The sequence below is a fragment of the Chanodichthys erythropterus genome, chromosome 3, assembly GCF_024489055.1.
Source record: "Chanodichthys erythropterus isolate Z2021 chromosome 3, ASM2448905v1, whole genome shotgun sequence".
Classification (NCBI taxonomy): Eukaryota; Metazoa; Chordata; class Actinopteri; order Cypriniformes; family Xenocyprididae; genus Chanodichthys; species Chanodichthys erythropterus.
This window is the reverse complement of record NC_090223.1, coordinates 29,325,986-29,338,986: the sequence shown is the minus strand read 5'-3', so window position 1 is coordinate 29,338,986 and position 13,001 is coordinate 29,325,986.

Here is a 13,001-nt window from a genome sequence, read left to right as displayed (position 1 = left end):
CTGTCCAACGACACCGGAGTGAAGTGGACAGCCCTGAAGACCGGGGGACGCCGGGCGAACTGAATCGCATAGCCGAGTCTGATAGTACGAATGAGCCAACTGGACAGGCTGGGGAGCGTGCTCCACGCTTCCAGACACTGAGCCAGCAGGACCAAAGGCACCACAGACGCACCGGGGGTGGGGCAGCAAGGCAGAGAGGGACCCGACCCGGACGGCTTGGGGGCGGCCCGGAGTGGGGTCAGACTCTGCGAGGCAGCAGTGTGCATGGGAGACCGCGCACGGGACGCGGTCTGCACCATCACACTGCCACCTGCTGCTCTTACGCTTACCACCGGGCTTAGCGGAGACGGGCTGGGCACCACGCCCGCGACCGGCACCCTGCTGTCTGGCTGGTGTAGGCTGCTGCTTTGCCGTCTTAGCAGGGGCGGAGGACGATGCAGGCGGGCGCCCTCGGCGACGAGCGGGCTGAGGCTGAGCCACGGGCGGCTGGGTGGAGGCAGCAGCGGACCGCCGTGGCATAACGTGACTGATAGCCTCAGCCTGCTTCTGTGCAGCGGAGAACTGATGGGCGAAGCTCTCCACCGCGTCGCCGAATAGGCCGACCGGGGACACGGGGGAATTTAGGAACCTCTGCTTGTCGGCATCCCGCATGTCCGCCAGGGTCAGCCAGAGATGGCGTTGCTGGACTACCAAGGTAGACATCGCATGACCAACAGCGCGTGCTGTCACCTTCGTCGCTCGGAGGGCGAGGTCGGTGGCAGCGCGCAGCTCCCCCAGCAGCTGTTGGTCAGGACCTTCCTGGGGCATTTCCGACAGCGCTTTTGCCTGGTAGACCTGCAAAAGCGCCATCGCATGCAGGGCAGAGGCAGCCTGCCCACAGGAACTGTAAGCTTTCTCAGTCAGACCGGCTGAGAATTTACAGGCCCGGGACGGGAGTCGCGGCTCACCACGCCAGCCAGCGGCCGTTGGACACAGTTGCATCGCAACAGACCGCTCGACTGGCGGGATCCTCGCGTACCCCCTGGCTGCCCCGCCGTCCAGGGAGGTGAAGGCGGACGGGGGGCCAGGCCTCGAACGAACACTATACGGTGTCTGCCAAGACCTGGTCACCTCATCGTGCACCTCCGGGAAGAAAGGCATTGGGGCGGGACGCTGGGGCTGGCCAGCGCGACCCGCCCCCAAATACCAATCATCCAGCCGCGATGGGCCGGGACAGGGTGGAGGGTTCCACTCGAGCCCGACACACAAGGCGGCCCGGGAGAGCACAGCCGAGAGTTCGGGATCCGATTCAGGCAACGCTGCCGTCCCGGAGGGCGGCAGCGCGTCCGGATCTTCCTCCCCGAACACTCAAACTCGCCTTCCGACGCAGCGATCGACATCTGATCCTCCGCCGGCGCACCAAAGGTAACGGCTGGACAGTCCGAAGAGGGCCCAGCGGAAACCAACGGCGGCAGGATGGGTTGCGGTGCTGATGAGGGGGCAGGGGCCCGCGGAGCGTTTCCGCTCGACGGGGGAGCCCTGACCGTTATCCTCAGGTCGCCCTCCCTATACAGCGCCGTACCGTCATTCCGGTTCCCGGGGCCGGAAAAAACGGTCGTACGCGGCATAGGAGAGGGGACTCCCGCTTCCTGAGACTTCAGGAAGGAGAGCCTCGACCTCAGCACCGCGATGGTCATGTTCCCGCAATGGGAACATGAACCATCCACAAACGCTGCTTCAGCGTGCTGAACGCCCAAACACGAGATGCAGCGATTGTGCCCATCAGCAGGGACCAGGGAACGACCGCACCCAGTAATGCACAGACGAAATGACATACTGTCAGGGTTCGTCTGTAAAGCTCTTTTAGAAGGGGAAGTCAACTCACTCGTGCTGAAGCACCCAGGGAGCGACGCGATGTGTCAGGTACACCACTCCCTGACACACCGAGGAACCGGCCCAAATCGCTGCCTCACACACACTCTTTTTTGTGTTGCTGTGAAAACAGCAGTTTAGAGCTTATAGCTCGGCTCCTCAGACACTCGCGACCTCGCTGCACGTGCCCTCTTCACCAGCACCAAAGCTCGCTGCAGATCCTCTTCTGAGGCAGTGTTTTAGTAGGAAAAACACACGAAGAAAGGAGTCTTCTAAATAGGACACCAGTGAATGGCTCCGAAGCGAAAGACAGAGTGCGATTGCATCTGCTTCCTATTTATATACACCTGTCGGGGGCGGTGCGCATTATGCAAATATCGCACGCCAATTCCATTGGCTTGTTTTAGTTTACACGAAGATGATAGGGCTCTCTAAGCGATATCCCAATTCATCGGTCACTACTGACGTACGTCGAACGTGACCGACTGAAAGGGAAAGGACAGTTTTTTTTTTAAGTTTTTTTTTATTTTGACCTCTTACCCAAAGACTTCAGATATTAAGTTCAATCTACATAATTACCAAAATATAATAATAATTATACAGACACATGCACACACTACGACCAATGACATACCTCTGAGATTGCGCTTTAGCAAAAGTGTTAAAATACTCCAAGAAGCATCCATGCCATAGCAGTGAGGCTGTTTGCGTGACCACAACACAAATTCCTGAGCCCGGGTGAATTTCAAGCTGTGAGGAAAGGCAAACATGAATCAATATTAAAGTTATATTAATAAATAGAACATTGCTTTAACAAAAAGTGTTTAGGGGGCCTGATACAATTTAGCTTTGCATCACATATTTTCTATACTATTACTACTATTATTAATAAATAATAATAATTATACTTAACAATATATGAAGTTAAATATCTGCTTCCGCCAGAACAACTTCCTTATTCTTAAAAAGCTTGGCCTGCATTTTCTTTTGCTCAGAAGTTTTGGACTGGACTGATGTTGAGTCCTCGTTGGTTTTTCTGGGGTGGGCTGTCTCTGTGGGAAAAAGGGGAAAACAAAATGTAGAATCTAAAGTTACAACTAGGGCTATGATATTTTTAAACACCCCTGGTTACACAGACAAGGCTTAAGCTAGCCCTAGACTAAAATGCATGTTTGAGCTGTTTTAACTGAAAGAAACTTACTAATATATCTTAAATCATGTCTAAGCCATTGTTCCATCTCAAGATGCACACAATTAATTTTTTTTTTTTTTTTTTTTTTTTCTAATATACGTTTATAAAAGCAACTTAAATATTAATATTGAACTAAGGCCTAATCCTGGCTTAGGCCTGTCTGTGAAACACAGTGTAGTCAACAGTCATGCACTTTTATTTCTCCACTACATGTGTCTGACAGCTAAAATATTACTTTTTAAACATATTATTCTCACATAAACATTTGAAGATCATAGAATTATGCACTTCATTGAAATTATCTACTCGTACTTAACGTTAGCTGTTAAATATGAACATACAACGCACACAATTATGCAGTAATAGAGCAATTTAAAAACCTAATAGTTAAACACGGTTATTTTCTGCTCATTTAACTGATCTGTAGCCTATAACTGCGCTAACGTTACCCAGTACCTTGGTAAATCAATGGCTCATTTAAAATGTATTCTCCGTGCAATATCAATGTGTGAATTATAATTAAAAAAATCAGAAATTACCTGCAACTTTATGCGCCATTGCCTCGTACAAATGCCATCCGCATTGAGGTTTTTTTCTTCAGTCCACCTCTCCACTCGGTTAAATATACAGATCTGTCATCTTGTCCGTCCAAGAAATCATCATTATTTTATCTAAGTTTTTTTATGTGTGATGTTGGAACAATGCTCCAACTTTAATTCCGTTTCTCGACAAAGGCGAACATGTATATCCGTTGGTCTCGATCCTGAATGCGCGTAATTTGGCGGTCTTTTGATTACGTTTGAATTTGGGCGCGCGCAATGACGTAACTGCGCAGCATTCTAAATGCAAGGCCTGAAATGCAGACTGAAAGTGTTTCTAACATTTTTTTGTTTGTTTGTTTGTTTGTTTTTGGGTCAAATCTAAACGCTTTATTCAATAGTAAGCATTAAGTATACTATTTTCATTACCTCTTGGTTAGGTCACAGTAATAACAACAACAACAAAATTAATTTAAACCCTACAAAATCATTAAATAAGTAATTCAATTAAAATTATTTGAAGTTGGGTTAGATTATTTTCATTGCATTTGTTTTTTTACAGCAGTTTTTATGAGATTTTTTTTTATGAGTTTTTAAGATAAGGTAAAATAAATAATGTAAAATAAATCAAGTTTTTTAAATATTGTGCTAATTCTAAAATGGGATAGAAATTTAAATGAAATGTGGATTGTGTAGACTTGTTAAAAGTTCAGTCTGTTCAAATAATGAAAACATAAGGAGTATGTTAGTAACAGAAGTAAGGGAAACAAGCTTGTAAAATGATTTTGTGTTTGTTGTGTAAATAAATTGGCATATATAAATTAAACATATCTGTGACATATATGGTCATAACATATAATATTATATAAACAAAAATCATATAGATAGTATTATGTCAATATATTTATTTAATATGGACATTTTTTATAAGTTATAAACATATATTGCCATATATAAATTAAACATATATATGTGACATATATGGTCATAACATATAATATTATATAAACAAAAATCATATACATGGTATTAATATATGTCAATATATTTATTTAATATGGAAATTTTATATATGTTATAAACATATATCAACATATATCTAGAGATATGTATATATGTGATAGCAATATATTGTCATATATTTTGCATATATGACAGTGTCACTTGCGATATAGGGACATATATGTCATATATTACATTTCCGTATGGGAAAACTTGACTCTTCTGTAGTTACATCGTGTACTAAGACCGACAGAAAATTAAAAGTTGCGATTTTCTAGGCTGATATGGCTAGGAACTATACTCTCTTTCCGGCCTAATAATCAAGGAACTTTGCTGCCGTTCCATGGCTGCAGCAGTGCAATGATATTACGCAGCGCCTCTCACAAACGTCTCCATGGTTGCAAGGCACGTTCCCTGTGCAAGCAGGGGCTCACAGGTGCTGCGTAATATCATTGCACTGCTGCAGCCATGGAACGGCAGCAAAGTTCCTTGATTATTACGCCGGAATGAGAGTATAGTTCCTAGCCATATCAGCCTAGAAAATCACAACTTTTCATTTTCTGTCAGTCTTAGTACACGATGTAACTACAGAAGAGTCAAGTTTTAAATAGGAAAAATATCGAAACTCGTTGGTCATTTTTGAGCGAGATGCTAACGGTCTAATCAGATTCAATGAACTATGCTAAGCTATGCTAAAAGTGGTACCGCCAGAACCGGAGATCGGCTGAATGGATTCGAAAACGGTAAAACTCAACTGTTTAACTCTAGGGGAGTTGGAAAATGAACCTATTTTCAAAAAAAGTGGAGTGTTCCTTTAATGGATGTATACAGACCCCTGGAATCACATTTTATTGTTTATTTGTGATTGCATTTTATATGAAATGTACCTGTGTAACCTGCATGCTTTTCATAAACAATTGTTAAAGTTGGCATTAAAATGGAAAACATCTGTCACTACTTTACATAATTTTACACATTACATAATTTCTCATCATCTCATCATTGCTCATTTTTACAGATTACCTTTGCTGTCACTTTCTAAACACTCTCTAACACTCACTAAAGTTAAATTATATCAATAATAATGTCAAATGTGATCTATAGCAAAACTCAAAATAAATATATTTTTTTATACTGCACATTATAATATTGTGATATTAAATTCACTTGTAGCATTTAAAATGGTTTCTTAAACAAAATAAATATATATTTTATTTAGACAAAACAGAATTTTAATATCAGCCATTTATCAGTTATTGGTTGAAACATGAAAATATTTATTACCAATACACCTAAACCAAAATCAGTATTTTAATTTAGCCAGAAGCCAAAACAATAAAAGATAAATTTGGTGTCTTTTGGTATGTCGTGTTCTCTGGTGTTAAAAGAAACTGTGTGTTTCTAAAGTTCTTCATCAAAGAGCCGCCTTAATATTTCAGCCAAACAAATTTTATATATTGGTACTCTAGCATAATTTTTGGTCACAGTGAAGTGCTTCCACTCTGCAGACATGTTTATGTTGTTGCTTATCCACATTGTGTGCTCAGAATAGACACTGACACAGTCAAAACACATTATCAGAGAAGAGCTAATTAAGCATCACTGTTTCTCACAATGATTTTAGCCCTGCAAAAAATAGTATGGTAAAAAATACTATGGACGTCAATGGGTTTGGTTACTGACATTCTTCAAAATATCTTCTTTTGTGTTCAGCAAAAGAAAGAAATTTGTACAGGCTTGGAAGTAAATGATGATAAAATTTTCGCTTTTGTGTGAACTATCCCTTTAAGGCGGAGAAAAAAGTGGAGTGAAAACAGTCATGTAATCACGGTTGGTGTCAACCTGAGTTGATGTCATTCAGGGGAATATCTGATTCTGTCCACTTAAGTGGCAGACGCAAATGCAGGTTCCGTTTCATAGTCAAGTCATCTTCATTTATATAGCGCTTTTCACAAAACATATTGTTTCAAAGCAGCTTCACAGTGACAATAGGAAAACTATTATCGAGCTAAAGTTGGTTTTTGATTGAATCTCTTCCATTGTAAAATTGTTAATTATTACTTTAGGGGCCATTTAAATTGTGAATTGGTAAGTTTCGTCAGGGCGTGAAGAAATATAGAGATGAGTCCATATGAAGAGTTCAGATGCAAAAGCCTCTAAGTGCCGTCTGAAATTTTCTTCTAAAATGAGCATTTTTATCAAGCTTGTATGTTTAGGTTCAGTAAGGTTCACTTTAATGTCAATTAATAGGTCATTTTCATTGCCATTAAAGTGAATTAACTGAACAAACATGCGAGCTTGATAAAAATGCTCATTTTAGAGTTCAAAAGTTCAGATGGCATTTAGAGGCTTTTGCATCTGAAGTCTTCATATTGAACTTGTGATCGATATGACATCTCTTCGTTTACTATTACAAACTGATAGCATTCACATAAGTAAGATGCCAGTGCAATTCCACTAATGCCAACATAATTTTCAAGTCTATTCAAAAGAATATTGTGGTCGATAGTGTCAAAAGCAGCACTGAGATCTAGTAACACTAATAGAGAGATACAACCATGATCTGATGATAAGAGCAAATCATTAGTATCTCTAATGAGAGCAGTCTCAGTACTATGGTACAGTCTAAATCCTGACTGGAAATCCTCACAGATATTATTTATTTCTAAAAAGGAACATAGTTGTGATGAAACTGCCTTTTCTAGTATTTTTGACAGAAAAGGTAGATTCGAGATCGGCCTGTAATTGACTAATTCTCTAGGATCAAGTTGTGTTTTTTTAATTGGAGGTTTAATAATAGCCAGCTTAAAAGTTTTCGGTCATATCCTAGTTATAAAGATTAATTAACAATATTAAGAAGAGGATCTATGACCACTGGAAGCATCTCTTTCAATAGCTTAGTCGGTATATGGTCTAACATGTTGTTGATTTTGATGATTTAACAAGTTTAGACAATTCTTCCTCTCCTCAAGCAACGAATCAATGGAATTTTTCCTCAGGGACACTACAGAGCACTGTCAGACGCAATACTGTAGTAGGCGGTTGCATGGTTATAATTTTCTCTCTAATATTGTCAATCTTGCAAGTAAAGAAGTTAATAAAGTCATTACTGCTGTGCTGTTTGGAATCATCAGAAGTTGAAGCTCTATTTCTCGTTAATTTAGCCACTGTATCAAATAAATGCCTAGGGTTGTGTTTATTTTCTTCTAAAAGATTTGAGAAATAAGCAGATCTAGCAGTTTTTAAGGCCTTTCTGTACTCAATCATTCTCTCTCTGCACAAAATTTGAAAAACTTCTTGTTTTGTTTTCTTCCAGCTGCGTTCCATTTTTTCTGGCAGCTCTCTTAAGGGCACGAGTGTGCTCGTTGTACCACAGCATTGGATTAGTTTCCTGAATCTTCTTTAAGTGCAGAGGAGCAACTGAGTCTAATGTGCTTGAAAAGACATAGTCAATAGTTTCTGTTGCAACATCAAGGTCTTCTAAGCTATCTGGTATGTTAAGGTGATGAAATTGATCAGGAAGATTATTTATAAACCGATCTTTAGTTGTAGAAGTGATGGTTCTGCCATATTTATGGCAGGGTGGCGGTTTTGCAGCCTTGAATAAATGTAGTATACACAAGACTAAATAATGATCTGAGATGTCATCGCTCTGCTACAGAATTACAACGGCATCAATATCGATTCCATGTGACAATATTAGATCTAAAGTATGATTACGACAATCAGTGGGTCCTGACACGTGTTGTCTAACTACAATAGAGTTTAGAATGTCTATAAATGCCAATCCCAATGCGTCTTTATCATTATCTACATGAATATTAAAATCACCAACAACAAGGGCTTTATCTGCAGCTAGTACTAACTCTGGTAGAAAATCAGCAAATTCTTTGATGTCCTGGTGGCCTGGATACAGTAGCCAGCACAAATGTCAACTTACATAACATTACATAAAGCACCATCACTTTGAAGGAATTATATTTGAAAGACTTTTGAGTAATACTGAAGATATTACTATAAATTACAGCCTTTCTATATCAGATTTATTTCCACGTATGAATGAGGCCTGAAACCGATCTGAGAATATCGGAAGCCATGTGCTTTTTTACCTGCTTACATGTTCGTTGGTCAAACCTGAACTGTGCCACATGGGAGGAAAAAATCGTAGTTGGGTCACTTGAACCATGTAATATAAATGCAGCCTAAGTGTCTGCTTTGTGTTCTGTGACACAAATCATGCTGCGTTGGATCTTGTTCTGGCCTCCAGAGTGTGAGTGTGTCAAATTAAGTACTCTTTGTGCTTTAATGTGTTCTGTCTCAATTGTGTGCCTTTATACTTCCCTTAAATGCTCAAATGTGCCCTTGTGTCAGATAGAAAAATAGATTCTTGAAAAGATAAAAGATTTGATGCCATTGCATCTGTTAGTTTATAATAACAATGCTGGTTGCAAGTGACAGCAGTTTAGAAGATCAGGCTGAACAGTTTAAAACAGTTTAAGGAGTCTCAACTCTGGGGAAGAAGCATCTTGATTAGTGTTGTGCAGAGAGATCAGAATTAGGGTGTTTCTCTGGGAAATCAAATGGCAACTATCCTGTGATTGTCTACAACCAGAGATATTATATGCAAGTGTGAGATCGCAAAAAGCCACCCTCCTCTCCCTTAAAATCCTTCAGTTATTTACCATCTGTTTGGAAAGTGTTGCTGGAATGAGTCGTTTACAATGACTATCAAGGAGACACCAGGTGAGAAATCTTTGCTTGATCTTTCATTGAGAAAGGAAATTTTGAAAAGGGCAGAGATGTTTTGAAAGTGCGGTCGCTATCAGTTCTCAAGGAGACACCAGGTGAGCAAAATTTCTTGATCCTTTAAGATGGTACAAAGTAATGTATATTAAAAAAAGATGTAACACTTGGGCATTACGAGACAATGCAGGTTTACTGAGAAAAAGTGAGATAGTACAGTCAAATATCAATAGATACTTCAGTTATGCTGTTTTTAGTGATGGACATGCCTAGCTTATCTGCAAGGATAAAAACTGTGTATTAGTTGTACAAGACAAATTGAAAAGTTTTGATTCTAGAATATGACATATTTAACAATCGAAGTGAATATTAGATGGAAATGGCATTTTGAATAAATTTGAGTGTCCCAGTTTAAGGAAATCACCTTTAGAGGCAGAAATATGAATGTATAGCACCGCATCTGTCAATTAAAGTGCCCATTTTATGCCTTATTTAAGGTTACTAATATTGATTTGTGAGTCTCCTATGACAGGTTTACATGCATGCAAGGTCAAAAAACACTTTTGATTTCTAATAATATACATTTAATTTCACCTCAGTTCTCAATTATTCATAAACGATTTGTTAGAAGCAGTTTGAAGAATCAGTCTCTCTAAACCCCTCCTTTCCGTCAACCTACACTGCCCTGATTGGTCAGATGGCCCAATCCTTTGTTATTGGTCTAGATGGCCCAATCCTTTGTTGTTGGTCTACTGCGCACAACACGTCCCAGAAACGAAAGCTTACCATAACTGAACGACTGTTATCAATTCGCAAGACATTGTATACAATGTATGGACAGAAAAGATGGCATCGATTTTACCATATCAATTCAAGCCTGAGTCTGACGATGAAACATCTGAAGTAGTCGATCAACCAAAAACTGATTCACAGTTACGACTGGATTATGACTGTAACGAAACGGGACTGAGGCAGAGATCCATTTGCAGCTTTATTTAAAGTGAGCGTAGTCATACAGGCAGGGTCAATCAGGAGCAAACAGGAACAGCGAGGGACAGGCAGAATCGTGGTCAAGATACAGGCAGAAGATCAGGGCTGGCAGATATCATTCACAGAACAGGATGGCAAGGCAAGGGTCAAAGGCAGGAACAGGAACAGACAGGGAAACAGGATAATCACAGGGAAACGCTTAGAATTGACACACAGAGTAATCAAGACTTCGCAAACTGGTGGTGTGAGTGTGAGTCCTTTATAGTCCTGGTAATGATGTGCAGCTGGGTGTGATGATTAGTGTGGAGTGATTGTGAAGTGAGTGCAGGTGATAAGCAATGGAGGATCATGGGAAATGTAGTCCGGGATGTGACAGGAACAGACGTTGATCATGACAATGACGTTTCTCTATGATAAGCACCTTAGTTATTTATAAGATGCGATAGCAGCGTCACTGTTATAATTTATGTAGGTACACCTGTGGGAACTGTATCAGAATGCCTAGCGAAGCGGAAAACCTCTAACATAAGATAACCATTTAGGTCAGATGTATACACAGACTTTTTCGTTATAACTATTAACTAAGTTAAGTAAAAAAAAAATGGCTATATCATTGTTTGACATTACAATGGGTGTTTACTGTTTACAGAGAGAATACTTCAACTAGTTAGCATGGACTAGCATCTTAACATCCTATTACAATTCAGATAGAGCTCCACTCTACTGTAATAATAAAAACGCAGAGGAAAAAACTGTTTGTTTTGGACAAGCTGCATTAATCGATACATTTTTAGACGATATTGGACCCACATCTGAATAGCAGAACTACAGAAACATGAGTTAGCCGGTTAGCAGGAGACTGGGTCTGCTGTGCTGTTGGCGACTAACAACAAACTCTTGTTTCTATTTACTCTTGTGTACTGTATATTTTTGTGCTTCCTTGTTCAACATCTGCACTTTATTTTTTTGTGAAGCATTTTCTGGCATGTCAGCAGACATCCATTTTCGTATTGTGTGTGTAACAGTGGCCAGATAGTGAGAGTTGAGCAGGTAAACCACTGTGCACTGAAGATCACTAGAGAATGCGGTGTTTGGCGTCATTGTCAGTGTACTCGTCTTGCCTGCCAGCAGCAGACGGGCCGGGGTTCGAGACCGACTCGCAGCAGGGTGGTTAGGATTGGAGGGTGAGTTTTGGAGGTGGAACAATGAAGAGAGTGGTGGGTTTGTTTGGGTTGATTTCAAATATCAACAATGTCCAACAGCGTTGTTGAAAAAATACATACCCCACCTTTAACAACATTTGAAGCTATGACAACCAGATCCTTTTACAATAGCAAATGCACCATACAGTATATGTATTCAGCTCTGAATAAGATCCAATTAGGCTGGTAATGTGCTTAGTATGGATTTTAGGTTAAGAAAAAGATGTATAATTGTGCAACTCATAAATCGGACCACAAATTCTCAAGCTTTTTCATCATGCCTATACACTCTAATATCCAAAAGCTATCAGAAAGGCAGTGTCAGTACTTGTACTTGAAATGTGTATCCCTTTAGACCAGCGTTTCTTAACCTTTAAGGCCCTCCCATTGCCTAACACAATATTTAATGGACTCCCATACAGGCTAAAGTATTTCCTCTGGTATTTCTGCTGTAGTTATGACAACACAGCTGCTTTTTTTGAACTTTAAAGTCTTTAAAGACAAGAATAGGCAACTAGAAATACATATCTGTGGAAATCAGAATTATACTTGTACTTGTAATTGTATATATCTTTTACATTTTAACTAAATTATTATTATAAGACAAGATTTAAATTATATTAAAATAATAAGAGTGATTAACCTGATTGAGTACTACTGTTTTTGACAATTCCAGGAATTCCATTCTTTAAATACAATTTCAGGAAAATAAGCAAACTGGACACTTTCTTCCCCATTCAATCTTCCAGACTGATAAAGTAGACAGAGAAGAAAGCATTGCCAATTATCCTTAGCTCTAAATTGGTTTCACTCATTATATGAGGCTTTGAGAAACAATCAGGAAGGCACAACAACAGCAATCTGACTCTCCAGGCTGCCTTTTTGTCCCAAAAAGCTTGTTATATTATGTTGCTGGGTGTGCTCTTCATGAAGGCTAATTATTTTCACTGTATTTTTTCCTTGGTCTTACGTCTTGATGAATTTTGTCACAGAGCTGTCTCCGTCAAAACACAGTAATCATGGTGGTGGACAGATTTTCCAAGGCCTGCCATTTTGTGTCTCTGGTCATTACTATACTGCATAAAGAAGTTGTTTGATTGTCTAATACTATTAATTGCAACACCGTGATGCATGAGTTTGGAATCTAGTTGTCACAAATGATACTTGAATATTGAATGCTAATTGTGAAGCAGTAATGGTTTATTGTAAATGTTGACAGGTGTCAAAGTTGCCCTTGGGGGCTGTCAAATTCCAAACTCAAGTGGAACAGCATTACTTGCCTGATTAAACACTGACGTGAACAGCAGTGCATCTAGAGCAGCTCATGATTTATGAAAATACATGTGGGCAGCCATCGGAAAAAAAAAGGAGTGATCTGAGCACTGAGCATGACCTACGTGTGTACGTGCCTGCCACTAACCAAGGACTCATTTGTTTGATTGAAGTGTCCTGTGTGAACAACTATTTTGCTGAAACCTCCAC